At 37.5% G+C, this 18,440-nt stretch overlaps 1 protein-coding gene across 1 annotated transcript in view; it reads right to left on the bottom strand.

Annotated features, from left to right (window-relative positions):
• The window catches only part of CT83 (cancer/testis antigen 83), a 227,791-nt gene that overhangs the window by 2,083 nt on the left and 207,268 nt on the right, over positions 1-18,440 (bottom strand). The window lies entirely within an intron of this gene.

An 18,440-nucleotide genomic window follows, 5' to 3' on the forward strand; every position in this document is an offset into this window, starting at 1 on the left:
AGTCTTGGTTACCAAAGTGACCTGACTGTCCTCCCCTAAGGATCAGAGATTACAAATCTGTTGAATGACTACACTAAAATATGAAGGCAGCCTTTTAATGCCTAAATGCCATAGCCTTGCCTTACATTTCTGAGCAGCCAAGTCGGTCTATGTTTTTACCGTGTCTGACCCGTATCTAAAAGTACTTCACTTGCAACTTTAAATATCACCAGGAAACCCACATTTTAACCGGAATTATTTGAGAATGCTCAAAACGCTCTCACAAAAAAAAAAAAGATGGCAGAAAAGGAAAATACAGCTGAGGAAGGCAAGTAGTGACATGGGGGGCAGTGGAAGCCACAGATAGAGAAGGTACACACTCGTAAAGTGGGAGGTGGTGGTAGGGAGTGGGCACTTTCAGCTCTTCAAGTGGGTGGAAAGCGGGCAGTATCGCTTAGTGACGGGGCTTTTTATGACGGACCCGGGCCGTCGAATGGTCCGCCCACGTGAGGGAAGTGTGAGGGTAAAGAGTAACCACCTGGGGCTCTCAGGAGAGAGGAACGAATTGACCTCCCCCTAACTTTACTATTTTACTACCTTTCTACTCTTAGACATCCCCCCAACCCCCGCCCGCCCTCCACGTATTCATCTAGCTTCACCTAATTCCAGTTACACTTTACCTCAAAACAGCATTTACATAAACAGAACAACAAGGCTAAGAAAATGACGCTCAGTAAAAACAGGAGGATGCTCATGGTGTCTGCTCAGGGTCTCCCTCTTCTCCGGAATGGAGGCACCCGGTTGGCGGTTGGAAAGCAGGGGGACCCTAGCTGCCCGGTGAGGGGAAGGCGCGGTGCAGTCACGCTCCGCTGTAGCTGAGGGGCGCTTCGGCTCCTGTAGCCTACAGGGTGCCTGGCCTCACAGTGAGCATGCGCGTGGGGGTGCTCACGATGTCACAACGTGATGACGTCAAGCCGGCCGGAGGATGACCGGCAGGCAGTTTGTAGCCTCGCGCTGGCGGTTCCTGGGTCACGTAGTTAAGAGAGGGGAGTTAAGGCATGATGGGTGAGTTTGGGACTCCCGGGAAGCTGAAACGTGGTAGAAATAGATTCCAAACTGACTGGTGAAATACAAGATTTTAGAAGTACTCCTCCCTCCTTTTATTCCGTATGGTATGTCTGTCTTTGCCTGAGCCACCACACTAATCATTTCAAAAACACGTTCAAAAACAAGATAGAAATGCACTGTAGAATGTACCCACTGTTTGTAAGCCTTTGCCGGGAAATTCCATGCACCTATCACTATTACAGGATTCACTCCAACTCTGTTCACATTAAGACAATTATGTACATTTGTGTCACTGTACAGTTTAAAAACTAATTGCAGGGACATTTTCCAATATAATTCTCACCATAATTTTGTTCTACAGGTATTTTTAATGCTGTGTCTGCTTTTGGAAATGCAGGAACAGATTCAGGTGTTAAGTGACCTTATTTGAAAGTAGTAGCACAAGCAGGACCTGAATCCAGAGTGGCGTCTTGAGACCTCATCTCCATCCTTAAGACATCTAGTTTTACGTGCTGACTTGTGAGCATAAGCATTGAATATTTTCCATCCACGAAATTGAACAGTATGTTTGAATTAGGATTAATGACAGGTTACAGATACAGGAAGAATTGTACTAGACAAGTTAGAAAATGTTCAGGAAATTCAGGTAAATGTACAAAATGACCCTGAACTAGAAACTCAGAAGTGAAAACAATAACCAGGGTAATCTCACGATGAGTGCCAAACTGAAACCCATTAACTCTGGGGAATAACATCTTCCTATAGGTAGGGAGGAAAGGAATTATATTCATACATTTTCCATATCAGACTTACTTCCCGATTGTGAGTTCAAAGATTAAAGATAAATTTCTTCAATAAGTATTTATTTAACACCCATGTAAAGGGCACACACTGTGATATATTCTGGGAATAGAATTATGAGAAAAAATAGTCTCTGCTCAACTGAAATGTGTGGGAGACAGACATTAATACCCACAGAAATGAATGTCAAAGTGCTGATGAGATGAGAGCAAGAAGTACATGGAGCTTATAATAGGGTATGGAATGTAAAGGAGAATGAAGTTCCTGGCTTTATGGCTTGTTTGTGGGATGGATGGGAAATAACCACATATGGGGTTACCAATCATTAATTTGGTCTTGGCTGTGCTGAGTTTGAGGGGACACTGAGGTATAAAATAATTGATCTCAGGAAGATAACTGAAGACATAAATTTGTGAGACATCTACATATAACTGATAGCTGAACCTCTAGATACGGAAGAAATTCTCTCCTGTCAGTGTAGGGCATACAAACAGAGAAGTTAGGATAGAGAATTAAATGATTTTAATATTTAATGGCTGGGTAATAACAGTGCCTTGGTATGTTATTGTGGTTATTTTGACACCTTTCTTGTTTCATCAGATAAAATTGAGTGAACTCCTGCATTCATTTACTCCTCTGTTCATGTTTCCCTTTAGCTCTTTGAACATAAGGACAGCTCTTTTAAAGTCCATGTCTAGTAAGGCTGATGCATGTATTCCTTCAAGAATGATTCCTGGAGATTTATTTTGTTCCTTTGAATGAGCCATGATTCCTTGTTTTTTTGTATGTTTTTTGATATATTGTTGAAAATTAGGTATCTGAAAAAATGCCCATCTGTCCCAGTCTTTGAAGAGTGACATGGAAGCTCTTTACCGTTCAGAGCACCCCTGAGCCTTAGGATCAGCCCAGGGTGAATGAAGGATTGAGGTCTTCTATGGTCTTTTCTTGGCATGTGTCCTCTCTGGGTCTATGTGTATGGTTTTTGAATTTTTATTTCCCCAACTGCTTTTAAATATCTTAATATCCCAAAACATCTCATCCTAGTTTCTTCCTGAAGCCTTAGAATTTCTATTGTATTCCTCTGCTTGTAATCTGTTGACCCCAGGCATCCACATGTCTGCAACCCCTACAGTTTTTACACATCATGATGTGCTTTGTTGCCTTCCATGATGTCTAGGTTGAGATCTAAAGTTTTCTGCTCAACTGAGCTCTGAGTCAGGCAAAACGGGAACCAATCACTCAAACAGCCCCACAGGCCAACAAAAACTTGTAAACAATTTTTGCTCTGTTTCTTCAGTCCAATGGATGGAAACAGGAATTGGGCTGCTATTTTCCAGCCACACCTCTTCCAAGGCAGGGGTGTGCCAAGGGTGAGCAAAAGGACTACAACATTTCCTACTGTTTTTGATGTAGCTTTTTCTTGACTGGGGGATCGCTTGGTTGCTGTAGATCTTTGGTTTACAGAGATCCTATAAAGGCTTTAGTCAATCTGTAGTTGCTTATTTGGTATTTCTATGGAGGAAATAGTGTCTGGAGTTTCCTAGTCCACCATCTTGCTGACATCACCCACTAACCATTGATTTCTAAAATATGACAAGTAGTACAAATAATTGTAAGTGTAGAATCTCCCAACCTGTGGGAAACTTAAAGTAAATAAATAATAAAGGAATGGATGTCACACATATCATTAAATTTTAACTTTGCTACCTCCGGACCAATTTTATTTTCTTTCCTTTTCTATTTATCATTAATAACTTGAAAATCCCCTCCTGTTTCCATACTTTAGGAAACATCTTTCTGAAGTTTGATTTAGAATTTCACTCATCTTAGTGTTTAAACCAGATGTAGTCACTTTTTTCTATGTATGTGTGAAACTGAGAGTTCCTGTCTCTATACCATCTTCTAGACTTGCAGAGGAAATATAGTTAACTTTTTGCTGTGATTACTTTATACATATCTAGGGCTGGCTCTTGCTTACTGTCTCTTGTTCTTCTTCGTCTTTTTCTATATTTTGGGAAAAATTAATGTGTAACTGATCAAAAATTTGTTGTGTTACTATGTGAACACTAAAGGAGTGCATTTATTCCAGATAAACAGTCAAGAACTTCCAAACAACAAAAAAGGAGATTTAAGTTTCTGTTTTGTTGCATTAAAAATGTTGTGTTTCAAATTTTTTCTCACTAAAACTAAATCAAGTGAAAAAAATTTAACTGTGACTTCAAACAATGGGCTAAGTTGGTAGGTAACAAATTGAGTAGAAAAGTAAGACTCATAGTATTTGGAGTGATTTGGAGAGTAAATAGTTTTATTTATTGAATAAGAAAATGGTTCATTTAATATTCCAAATATGCAGATGGCACTTTGGACAAATCAGTGATTTAATTTTAGTTTAATAACAATTTTTTTGTCTTCTCCCCAATTTTACCACCATATAAAAATATAAATATAAAATTATTAAAATAATGCTACTATATTATAGAAGTTTAAGACATGAGTTTAATTTATGAAGGTTTAAAATACTTAAATTTCCTACTTTTTTCTATAGTTCAAGTAAATAGTCATTACTGTTTTCACAAATAGTTTTAAATTACCAAAATATAAAATTTTGTTCAACCAAATGAATTTGTAATAATGTGTATACAGTCGTTGAGATATTGGAGTTTCAGTTCCAAACCACTGCAACAAAGTGAATATCACAATAAAGTGAGTCAAATGAATTTTTTGGTTTCCCAGTGCATTATAAAACTTACATTTACACTATACTGTAATCTATTAAGTATTCAATAGCATTATATCTAAAAAATGATGTGTATACATTTATTATAAATACTTTATTGCTAAAAAATGCTAATCCTCATCTCAGCTTTTAAGAAGTCATTGTTTTGCTGGTGGAGGGTCTTGATGTTGGTGGCTGCTGATTGATCAAGGTGATGGCTGCTGGTTAGGTTGGTTTTGGCAGTTTCTTAAGATAGGATTATAATGAAATTTGTTGCATTGATGGACTCTTTCATTGAGGAACAATTTCTCTGTAACATGAAATGTTGTTTGATAGCACTTTACTCACAGCAGAACTTCTTTAAAAGTTGAAGACAGTTCTCTCAAACCCTGACACTGTTTTATCATCTAAATTTATGTCCTATCCTAAACCCTTTGTTGTCATTTCAATAATCTCACAGTCTTCACCAGTAGATTCCACCTTAAGAAACCACTTTCTTTGCTCATCCTTAAGAATCAACTCTTCACCCATTCAAGTTCTATTATGAGATTGTAGCAATTCAGTCATGTATTCAGGCTCCACTTATAATTCTAGTTTTTTCGCAGTTTCCATCACATCCACAGTTATTCCCACCACTGAAGTCTTTTGCCCCTCAACGTCATCCATGAAAGTTGGAATTAACTTCTTCCAAATTCCTTTTAATGTTGATATTTTGACCTCTTCCCATGAATTATGAATATTCTTAATGGCATCTAGAATGGTGAATCCTTTCCAGAAGGTTTTCAATTTACATTGCTCAGATCTATCAGAAAAATGCGTATGGCACCTACAACCTTATGAAATGTTGAAATGAAATTTCCTAAATAGGAAGACCTGAAACTCAAAATGACTCCTTGATCCCTAGGCTATGGAACAGATGTGTTAGCAGATATGAAAACAACATTGATCTGTCTTCTGGTGTATCTCCATCAAAGCTCTTGGGTGACCAGATGCATTGTCAATGATCAGTCATATTTTGACAGGGATCTTTTTTCCTGTGCAGTAAGTCTCAACAGTGGGCTTAAAATATTCAGTAAATCATGTTGTAAACAGATGAGCTGAAATTCAGGCCTTATCATTCTATTTAGAGAGCACAAGCAGAGTAGATTTAACCTAATTTTTAAGGACCCTGGCATTTTTGGAATGGTCAGTGAGCACTGGCTTCAACTTAAAGTCATCAACTGCAGTAGTTTCTAACAAGAGAGTCAGCCTGTCCTTTGAAGCTTTGAGGCCATGTATTGCCTTTGCCTTTCTATCTATGTCTTAGGCATCGGTGTCATCATCTTCCAAAAGAAGGGTGTTTTGCCTACATTGAAAATCTGTTGTTTACTGTAGCCACCTTCATTAATGATCTTAGCTAGATCTTCTGGATAAGTTACTGCAGTTTTTACATCAGCACTTGCTGCTTCACCTTGCACTTTTCTTTCTGCAGATGACTTCTTTCCTTACACCTCATGAACCAACCTCTGCTGGTGCCCAACTTTTCTTGTGCATGCAGCTTCCTCACTGTCTCTGCTGTCCAAGAATTGAAGAGGTTAGGGTCTTGCTGTGGTTTAGGCTTTGCCTGAAAGGGATGTTCTGGCTGGTTTGATTCTCTACTCAAACCACTAAAACTTTCTACATATCAGCAAAAGCTGTTTCATTTGTAAGCATTCATGTGTTCACTGGAGTAACAATTTCCTTCAAGAACTTTTTTCTCTTGCATTCACAACTTGAATATCTGGTGCAAGGAACCTAGGCTTTGGCCTATTTCAGCTTTTGACAAGCCTTCCTCACTAAGCTTAATCATTTCTAACTTTTGATTTAAAGTAAGAGATGTGTGACTCTTCTTTCACTTGAACAATTAGAGGCCACTGTAGTGTTACCAATCAGTTTCACCTGTATGTTGTTGTGTCCCAGGGAAAAGAGGCCTGAGGAGAGGGAAAGAAATGGGAATGGCTGGTCAGTGCAGAAGTCTTTACACATTTACTGATTCAGTAAGTGGTCTTCTATGGGCACAGTTTGTGGCACCCCATAACTATCTCAATAGTAATATCAAAGATTACTGATCACAGGTCACCATAACAAATATAAACAGAAAAGCTTGAAATACTGTAAAAATTACCAAATGTGAATGACAGACATGAAGTGAGCCAGTGTTGTTGGGAAAATGGCACTGATAGAATTTAGTGATACAGGGTTGCCACAAACCTTCAATTTAAAAAAAATATTAGTATCTTCAATAAAAAGCACAGTACAACAAAGTATGCCTGTATTGTAACTTATCTGAGCCTCAGTTTTCTCTTCTAAGCAACAGGGAAAATAATGTGTACCTCAGAGGGTTGTCAGTGAGGCTTAAATTAAACAATATGAGTTATATAAAGCATTTAGTACAGTAAAAAATACCTCATGCTTAATACATGTAAGTTGTTTCTACCACCACCAGTACTACTGTTAGTCATTTGAGCATCAAAGAACAATATTATAAAATCCTCTTTTTGATGAAAGAGATCAGATACATTCTCTCTGTGATACTTTGATGACTCATAGTTTTTTGCATATTCATTTTTAAACCTTGTCTACTCTGGTATATTGCTCATTTAGGCAAGGGTAATATTAGAAATATTTAATACCTATTTCTGCATAAACACAATGTAGAACTTGTTAGTGGCAAATCAAAATGCTGAGACCCTAATAATCCATTAATGACTTACCAGTTAACACTGGCTGTCAACTTGCCTTTGTTATATAGCTAAAGGTATGGAAAAAATCCAAGGTATCTGAAATGCCAAAGTTGGCAGTATAAGCATGCCAAAGATGATTTGACAATGGGCAGAGCCCACAAAGATAAGTCTAATGTCTGTTGTGCATATTTTTTTTTACTAACGTCCTTGGAGATGGTTTCTGTTTATTTCCAATCCATTAAACCCCTTAGTGGAGAGTATACTTTTTGATACAGCATGACTGTGTTCATTTTAGCAGTATACTAATGTGAAGTTATGTCAACTTTCTTCACTAATTTAGGTAACAACAGTAGACACAGTAGATTGCCTCAAGATTAAAGCATTACATTTGTTTCTCTATACCACCAAATTATCAATTCAGCTTCACTTCCAAAACAGTTTGGGCCTGGCCTATACAAACAGCTTAATTTAAGTAAAGTGATGTCTAAGTCTGGTTTGACATCCCATGATAACTCCAGATATTTAGGGACATTGGCCACCATTTCCAACAAATTAATTTCAACCATAAAATTGTCTATAACATTTTTTGACATTTGCTTAGAGAAGGAGAAATAAAACTAGCAGCAGTAAATTTAAAAGGGTATTATAGCTCCAGAGGAACTGTATATCACTGGGTGGGTTTTTAGGTAGTAGAGGAATAATAGGTAAAGAAGCCTCACGTAGCTAATTCAGTAAAGGATTGGTCTTTCAATAGAGCCAAGTATCCAAAGGAAAAAAAATATAAAGATAACTATGAAGATATGTTTTTTTTTGTAGAAATGATAGGCATTCAATTTATTCCAAATTTCGTAGGTCCTTAGCAGGTCAGCATGGAGCCTTGTAGACCGAGGTAGGGAGTTAGAGATTATTCCAAGTGTGATGTAAAGTTCTGGATAGTTTTGAACCAAGCTAGATGATCAGATTTATGTATTAAAAAATGACTTGGCATGTTTAATGGATAGTTGATTTTAGAAGAACAAAAGAGGAATTACTCTTGCTGAAAGGTTTGAAATGATAGTGGCTAGAACTAGAAAAATATTGATAGAGGAAATGATGAATGGTAAAATTTAGTGTTTATTTTTCAGATGGAGCTGTTAGGATTTCCTGGTAGATTTGATGTGGGTGGTGGGGTGATGGGAAGAGCAAAATCAAGGGTGACTCCTAAATGTTTTGTTTAAACAACCAGGTGAAGACGGTACCATTTACTCAGTTGAGGAAGATGTGAGATCAGGTGGGTTTTTTCTGCTCTCGCTCCCAACCTATAAACTTGTGTTAACCCCCTCATCTATTTTCTGCACTTCTCTACCTAGGATGGTAAAACTATTGAATCATTTATCTCTGCTGATGGAACATACTACCATAGAGTCAGTCCTCTTTTAACTCATCTGGGTTCTCATTATTATCTAGCAATATGTATATTCAACCATAAAATTCTGCATGGGAGATCTGCCACTCTTCTCAAACAACCCTCTACTCTCTGCTCCCCCTATTCTCAGCAAGTGAATGTTCAACTTTTGTCACCTCCTGTCATAGAAGAGATCTTCCCTATTCCTTTTCAATATTAATATCCCATGTATGCTTTTGATTAATGTAAGAGATGGTAAGAAGTGGAATTATCTCTTTTCTTCATATTATCTTCAGAGAGCTCACTTTCTTTAGGATTGCTAGTTAGAGTGCTAGCGTCCATCTGTCCAGGGCCACCACATGCAGAAGGACCTTCTGAAAGAGAAAGGATCACAAATGAAAGTCAACTAAGTAAACTAAGGGGAGGAAGAAGAGAGAAAAACCCACTGACAGTGCTTAAATCCCCATGGATCTTGCCCAGCGTAAAGCTACACATATCCCTAGGCTAAGTTATAAGAGCTTATAAACTACATCATTTAGATTTTTGCTTAAGCTAGAGTGACTCGGATTTCTGAAGCTTGAGACCTGTTGAGTCTTGCTTGATAGTCCTTCTGTGGTGACTCCTGATGAGCCTGTGACACTAGGAACCATATTGAAAGTAATTATGCTCAAGTATCTCTTAAAAAATTCAGTTTTAGGAAATTCAGAAAGCTTGAAATGTTTTTAGAAAGAGGTGAAAGAACCATTGCATGAGTCGATTAATAGAAAAGGTGAGAGGAAATATGGTCAAAAGCATCAGTAAGCAGTTAGCCTAGAGTATAGGAGGAAAATCTAAGGGAGGAAGATGAGAATTTTCTGGGTTTATTCAGTCTTACCTAACCAACTTAACGAATGTTAATATTCCTATCCAAGAAACAACCATTGCAGTTACAGACATGAAAAGTTTTAGCTGAGCAAGCCTAGGGCATGAACCCCCAGTCTGTCAGGGATAGGGATTTCTAGAACCACACTGAGTGGCATAGTAGTGACTTCCCAAACGGGTGGGGAAAACAAGGCATAAAAATCAATACTGTAAAATATACATCACAAAACCTTTCTATAAAAGACTAAATAGTAAATATTTCAGGTTTTGCGGGCCATCTGCTCTTTGTTGCAACTATTCAACTCTATCTTTGTAGTGTGAACATAGTCCTAGACAATACAAAACAAGTGGGCTGGGCTGTGTTTCAAGTAAACTTTGTTTACAAAAATAGGCAGTGGACTGCATTTGAGCAATGGGCTGTAGTTCGTCAAGCCCTGTTATAGAAGGTTGGCAGTGACCTTTTGATTTAAATATCCAAGGAAATTTTCTTAGTGCTCATATTCATTGGGTAGGAACTTGGAAGCATCCCAGAGTCACAGAAGAAAGGAACATCTATTAAAACAGTCCTTTTTGACCTTGTTTTTTAGATATCCTCATCAACCAAGAAGATTTGTAAAATAGTGTTCCCCAAATTTGATATACTTACTACTGGGATTTCCTGAGATGGCATAAGGGCAAATTTTCAAAAAATTTTAATAGTTATACTAAAACTTAAAATCTATGATTTCATTGCTTACAATGCAAGTAAAAGAAAGTGGGTTGATTTAAGTAAAAGAATATGACATGTAAATGATAGAATATGAAACAAATGATAGAAATTGGGAAACTAGTAAACAACATTATTCTAAGTTGTTTGTACTAGACCTACAGGCCACTTGGAAGTACTTTTTAAAATTTTATGTGATCTCTTATTCCTTCCTTTATGCCTCCCTTCCTCCCCACCACAGATTTCAATATACCTTTACAGGAGTCACACTTCCTTTTTCTCTGTACTTTAAGAATCAGCTGTCCTAACAAAATCTCATTCTTTCTTGTCTTCCTATTTTTTCTGGGGTTTTTGAATTTTAATGAGCTAAGTGCACTTGACTGGTTCTTGGCCCCCAAACCTCCAAGATATCACATGGTGCTTGACATCACCCATTACTATTTTTCACACGCCCAAGGTAAAGCCAACATTTCACCATTTAAAACAGCATTTTTATCTGTGTTGTTTCTGCTAATGGCACTATTACCCTGTTAGTCACTCACACTGAGAACTTGGGTCACATCTTTTTATCTTTTTCTCCCTTGGCCATTCTAATTATTCTAGGAATTTCTATTATCCAGTGACTCTTGATTCTATTCTCTGTGATAGGATATTTATTCAGTCACACTTTGTGGGAAGGCTGCAGAAGGTAATGTCTCTTATTGATCTCCCATTCTCTGGTCTCTTCCTCTAAACACGCCTATACACTACTTCTAGATTAATATTCCTAGAAAACAAATTTAACATGTTGTGCTAATGTACATGCTCAGCCAATGGAGCTGCATTACCTACTAAATAATGTCAAATTCTGTAATATAGAATTCAAGATCTTTGAACAGTCTGCTACCACTTAATCATCTGCTCTTATATTCTACTACTTCCCTTTATACACCCTGTGCTCAGTTTACCCACATAACCCACAATTTCATTACACCTTTTCTCTCTGTGTTGTTTCATACACTTTTCTCCTGTCAAGAAGCTCTTCCCCTTCTTCTAGCCAAATTCCTATCAGTTTTGAATGATTAAGTAAATGATGCTGTATCCATTTAATGGAATACTTTGCAGCTATTAACATGATGGTTTGCAAAGGGTTTAAAATTTCCTTTATATAACAAATTTTATAGAACATCTCTTACATATCATATACTCAGGTGCTGAGGATACAGAGATTCCTAAGACAGACTTGGTTGATGCCATTCTGAGGCTTATGGTAGCAAGGAACATTTAGACATTGAGAAATTCAATGGAAGTGTGCTATGTGCTTGAAAAATAATTGTGAGGTCATTTAACCGAGTCTAATGGCAAGGGACACTTCATGGAGGTAGACATGTTTAAGGCAGGCTTGAAGTGTGGAAAGGTAGAGGTTTTCAAACTTTTTAGTCTCAGGCTACCTTTACTGACTTAAAAATAACCAAGGATCTCAAAGAGTTTTTCTTTATGTTGGTTTTATATTTATGTGTGTATATATGTATACTTCCCATATTGGAAATGATAATTCTTAATAATTTGAAATAATAAACTTGTTAGCACATGCATTTTTATCACAAACAATGGTCTTTCCCAAACCTCAGCTTTTTAGTGAGAAGAATGGTGCTATTTTGTATTTTCAGAAACTCTTTAATATCTGGGTTAATAGATAGCTAGGTTTTCACATCTGCTTCTGAGTTCAATCTTTCATGCTATGTTGTTTTGGTGGAAGAATATGAAGAGAATCAGTCTATCACAGATATGTAGTTGGAAAATAGAGTATCTCATGAGCCTTGTCAGATAATTGTGTTCTTTGATACTACAGGACAACTCTCCAAGCCACAGTTTCTCATAGGTTAGTTGCTGTATGGAATCTGAAATGCTATCAGTGAACTTTTCATACTTTATTACATTCAAATCATTTGGTCTGCTTTTCACTTTGACTGGATCATTTAACTCTGCATGATTTTGACCTTGTGGATCCCCTGACAGGGGCTCTTAGATCCATTGGGACCCTCTGATCACATTTCAACAGCTCCTAGAATGAAAGGTACTTTGATACTTGGGGAGGGCAAAGATAAAAGAACTATTCCAATAGTCAGAAAAGCACCAGAAACTGATTAGTTCATGATGTTATTAAAGAAGACACAATATACACAGTAGGCTATCAACTCTTTAAAGGAAAATTACTGATAAAAAATAAAGTCTGTAAAGTAATACTCCGAAGTATTAATAGCAGTTCTTTACAGGTCATTTTCTGTTTTCAACATTGAGCTGGTTATTACTTTCAAAATCGATGAAAAATAAATCCAAAGGATCTTGAAATTCTGCTTATAGGTTATGTCCTTTATGAAGCCTTTTCTTATTCCCTCCCCTAATCAGAAGTAATCTCCCCTTGTTTAGTTCTTTCCTAACACTTACTCTGCACTTTCGTATTGGGACTTCAATCATTTTGTAGTGCGTTATTGGGCTATTTATACAAATTGTACCAGAGTTTATATCCCTAGCATCATGCACAGTTCCTTATAATGTAAAAAGAGCTCAACAAAATCATTTTGGGACTTAGAGTAAAGTCCTATGTGTTTCGCACATTTTAAATTATATGTTAATGTTATTACTAAATGACATACAACAACCTTAGACATTTGGGGAAAATGGAGAAGAGTATGGGTAAGGCAGTACAGCATCATGGTAGCAGCAAAGGCTACTGACTTCATTTCCAAGTCTGGATTTGTTATGTGCTTATTACTATCTCCATGTGGTCATGCACAAGTCTCTTAATCATTGTGATTCACTGTTTCCCCATCTATGAAAGAGGTTATAATGATACCTCCCAGCACTGTTTTGAGGAATTTGATAAAATAATGTACCTAAAAGTCCTGGTACATAGTAATACTTGACAAATAGTAGCTATTTACTGTTATTCTTATACTCACTCATCCAGAAACTCACAAATTCATTGTAAAGAATGCATTCTCTAGTAGATTCAGAGTCAATGGGCACTTAGTATTCTTGTTACTGATAAATGACTTTGAAATTGGGCACTGAGGATTGAGTTGGTTTGAGATGATCTACTTTTTTCCAAATAAAGTTCCAATTCAACCTATGGACTGTAATGTTACATCTTCAGTGGTGGTAAGAGATTCTGATTTTAAAAATGGAGTCTACCTCTGCTGCTTTAACTGGAAGGCTGTAGCTCATATTGTGGTTTTTATTATATTTGTTAATGACTACTGAATGATACACTCTATACTTTAGCTTGGGGAACATGTCATGGGGCTGCTATGGCAGCTGTCTGTATCACTAAGCCAAATTGAATATATAGCTAACTAATAGCCAAATAAACACATGTATTCCTTGACTCTTGTAGTACTAAAATGAGAGAAGATATGCTCCTTATATTTAAAATGATACCATTGACCCTCTTTAAGCACCTGAGTTTCCCAATAGTAAGTGTGAGATGTTATGAACCATACAATGTTATCTCCTTCAAATAGCCTGGAGGTAAGTGGAAGATTCTCATTGGAGAATTAGGATATTCACTGTCATCACTGTCCTGTTCTGTTTTGGTTGTTCACACCAGCACTGACACTTACAGACATAGGCTAACCATTCTGTAGCAAGAAGAGAAAGGGAGGGAGTTTAGCCTCATCTTTTGGGGTACTATGTCTGCTTCTGCTCCAGACTGCTTGCCTAGCTATGATGCCTTGAACTTCTATGCTCCCTGAGACAAACTGGTCCTTCGATCTGCTCATAACCATAGTTACCAACCTTTGAATGTCACCCCTGAACCTGATCAGTGCCTTCCATTGTGGAATTTGCCTAGGCTTTCTCCAAGACACCAAATATCCCATGTCCTCCGATAACCTACGTGAGAATTCCAGTCCTAATCAAAATTCTCATTTCTACCACTTAGCTTATTTTAGTTGTGAATCAACAGAAAAGAGTAATTTTGAATTCACTATTTCTGATATGTCAGTGAGAGTTCCTTACCTTCTTAGATAGCTTTAGGTAAGCTCATCCATTCAGTAAAATTGTTTGCTATGTGCCAGACACTTCGGAATGGGTCTGATAAGTCCCAATTCTTCAGGAGCCTATGGTCTTGAGGGTAAGAAAGACTACAAAACAAACTATTACTATGATATGGTAAGGTGGAGATATAGCATGTTATAGAAAGGCACCTAACTTGGTGTTGAGATTACTGAAAGTGACTCAGAAGAAAATGTGAACTACATCTGAGAAATAGGATTTAGCCAAGTGAAGTAAAGATGAAGGTCACATTAAGAAAAATGGATAGCATCGGGCAATAAAGCTGAGAAAGAACATGTGTGTGATGTGGAATACTGAAGCATGTTTTTAAGTTTGAAGAAAAAAAGATCTAGCAGAAGCGAGTATAGCTGGACAGGGATGGAAGTCAAGAGCACAGATGGAAGGGTTGCCTTCACAAGGAACAGACTTCTAGACTCTGTGCTGCTGCGAAAATGTATTAAAAACCCACAGATATGTACTGCATGGATAAACGACATGCTCTGCTCCTTTTTTGTTTCCTGCCTTTGTCATAGCTCTTGTGGCACAGTCTCCAATTATACCCTGCCATACATCCAGCATGATAGACCCTGTGAAATTGGACTAAAATTTTCTGTTGTAAGAGGTATTTCATATGAGCTGTTAGCACTGGACTGGCATTTGACAGTTTACAAAGTGTTTTCCAAGTCCATTATCTCACAACAGCCTTTTAAGGCAGGCAGAAAAACCAGGGTCACACCCATTTGATGAGGTTCAGAAAGTTTAAGTTGCTTGTCCAGTGTGAAGGCGCTTAAAATGAGTAAGTGTCAGAGCTTCAACTGGAATCCAAGTCATGTAATTCTAAGTCCAATACCCTTTTCACTACACTCAGAACCTCATACAAAGCTGTGTATATGAATGAAAGTGCAGTGTGGATGAATAAGAAACCAAACCCATGAACTCACACTTCTGAGCATAATTCTATAGCTAACTCATCTCATCTGCTGGGTTGTCATCAAGTCATCATAAATAAACAAATCCGTGTGTTCTCTATGAAATGGGAAACAGAACTCCGTTTGATCCCTGGACTGCTTTGTGGATGGACAGTAACTATAGAAACAAACTTCATCATTATTCTTTTTGTTTCATATTAATCTTGATTTTGCAGATCACCCACACGATCTGATTCTTCTCTTTTTCCTTTTTACTACTTACCTTTGTTCTTTTTCCTTGTCTTTAAGTACCTTTAGGCCATCTTAGTCAAATGGGAGAAATAAAGTATTAAGTGACACTATGTATCAGTAGCTTTTTTGAATGACTTTGAAAGGGTTGAAGTTTAAAGCTCAAATCTACTTTTAGTCTGTTGAATTTCTCTAGCTTATACTTCTTCTTTATTAATATAATTAAGATGTATTAGGCCTGCAGGTCTAATAAAATGTATAAAGTACATGAATATAGGCAAATGAGCTATTTTATTAAGAGATCTAAAATCTGGGTCATATACTGCAAACTTTCTTTTTTATTTCTTTTTTTTTATTAAGGTATGATTGATATACACTTTTATGAAGGTTTCACATGAAAAAACAATGTGGTTACTACATTTACCCATATTATCAAGTTCCCACCCATACCACAATACAGTCACTGTCCATCAGTGCAGCAAGATGCCACAGATCCACTGTGTGCCTTCTCTGTGCTACACTGTTCTTCCTGTGACCCCTCACACCATGTGTACTAAACATAATACCCCTCAATCCCCTTCTCTTTCCCTCCCTACTCACCCTCCCACACCCCTCCCCTTCAGTAACCACCAGTTCATTTGTGGAGTCTCTCAGTCTGCTGCCATTTTGTTCCTTCAGTTTTGCTTCATTGTTATATTCCACAAATGAGGGAAATCATTTGGCATTTGTCTTTCTCCACCTGGCTTACTTCACTGAGCATAATGTCCTCCAGCTCCATCCATGTAGTTGCAAATGGTAGGATTTGTTTCTTTCTTATGGCTGAATAGTATTCCATTGTGTATATGTACCACCAGTTCTTTATCCATTCATCTACTGATGGACACTTAGGTTGCTTCCATATCTTGGCTATTGTAAAAAGTGCTGCAATAAACATAGGGGTGCATATGTATTTTTGAATCTGAGAAGTTGATATACTGCAAACTTTCTATTATTTATTTAACTGTCCAGCCCTAGAAATACCTCACTCAAATGAGATGGCATTGATGAAGACAACATTAGGATCATTAAATTATTCAAACCCCTCCTCAATGTATCATGTCCCCTTAGTCTTTCTGTCATCCTTGTTCAACTGTAGCCCACAAATATAATTTACTTGTGTGCTTGCTGACACTTAGTCATTCTGATCATGTAGATGCTATGCTTTCAGTCACTAAAACTGATTTAGTAGAATAATGTGCATTTCTTGTCCACTTACAGTTGACATGCTGTCTTTTTGCATCCCCTGGCCTCTTCCAATTTCTTCAGTAACCTGCTCTGTGACCTTCTGATATTTTCTTTCTCTCTTTTGCCATTTATATTAAAGGTAATGCCACAGCCTTTATTCCCTGGACTCTCGGCTGTGTTTGCTCTTCAGCAGGCTGGCTCACTCTGGCCGCAAAATGAGGGAGGGACTGAAGATTACAAGTAACTGTGTTAGGTAGGAGGCTGTCATTCATTTTCTTGATGATAGGATTGGTCAAGTGTTTGCCAGACACACACAAGTATGATATGATTAATAAAATGCTACTTTTAGCAAATATCCCTCCTGAACTAATGTAATTAAAGGGTATTCTCACAGGAACTGACAGAGATGATCCAAGTGTCTCTCCTTATATCTGCATTTGGACAATCTATTCCCTTTTATAAGAGAAAGTTTATTATGTGGATGTGTGTGATTAATAAAATCCCAAGCCCAGCAAATGTTTTCAGCCATTTCTCGACCCACGTGTTTGCTTGTCCTTGCCTTCTACTTATTTGCATCCATGGCAACAGCCATGTACCCAGAAGGGTGCCATAATCAGGCAGTGTTCCTCCTTCCTCAGAATATCCCTTTAAATGTGTAAAGAAGTGTTCATGCCTCAGTTATTCATACTTATCTCTTCATTCAACAGCTATTGGAGTACTTCATCAGTGCCAGGCATTGTGCTATGTACTGGTAATTTAACAGTCAACACATAGACTTAGTACTTGCTCCTCTGGAGCTAAAAAGGAACAAAAGAAGGTGCTGTACCAAAAGTAAGCAAGAGAGCTACTTGAGATGCCGTGGTCAGGAAAGATCTCTCTGAAAATGTGACATCTAAGCTAAGACTTGAAGCAGGAAAACAAAACAATTATTCAAACCAATAAGCCATGGTGAATACCAAAGAGGGAACAACATATGCAAAGTTTAGAAATTATGAAGAATGGATGGGAAGCCATTGTAGCTGGAGTATATTGAGTAATGGAGCATATGGACAATATAATAGCAAAGAAGTAGATGAGAATCAGAGTTTTAGAGCCTTATAGGTCATGATAAGTAATCTGAATTTTACATAAAGTACACTTTCCTAAAAATCCCCTGGAAAGATGTTTAAGTAAGATTGTGGTATGAGCCATATTTATGTCCCACGTATTTAATGGCTCATTCTGGCTAAACATATTATGATTCCCAATTCTGTTACTACTCCGGTTACCTGAATGTATGTTCCATTTTTTTTTCAATTTTCCTCTTTCAGAAGGACTCCAGTTGCAAACCTTACCCCACAGTTTTAGCCTCTGTCCCTGGCAGGACACAGGACTTTCAGCTCTTACATTCCAATACTACTTTAATGTCATTGCAGCTACAAGATGCCACTACCTCATGGTGATTTCCTTTAACAAACAAGGACATAGATGATGCTTTGAAGCCAGGACTCCCACATCCTGTGCTCAGTCTTCCAGATCCTGCTCAATACCCACCTCATTTATGAAATCTACCCTGGTTACACCAGGCTCAAGTTAATCTCTTTCCTTTGGTACTCCAATAGTGCTGATTGTCTCTGTCCTTCAGGTGACTGCTATCCTTTAATGGAGTGGTCACAAGTTCTCAGCAAATGACCCAGACTGGCATCCTGATGTCATTTGTTTGAATCACTCAGCATTTTACAAAAAATTAACTTGGTATCCAATGATTCACATAAAAATCCATGTTTCCTCTTTTCTAGAAATCTGAAGAATGAGCAGTTCCGAGCCT

The sequence above is a fragment of the Manis javanica genome, chromosome X (assembly GCF_040802235.1).
Source record: "Manis javanica isolate MJ-LG chromosome X, MJ_LKY, whole genome shotgun sequence".
In the NCBI taxonomy this organism is placed as follows: Eukaryota; Metazoa; Chordata; class Mammalia; order Pholidota; family Manidae; genus Manis; species Manis javanica.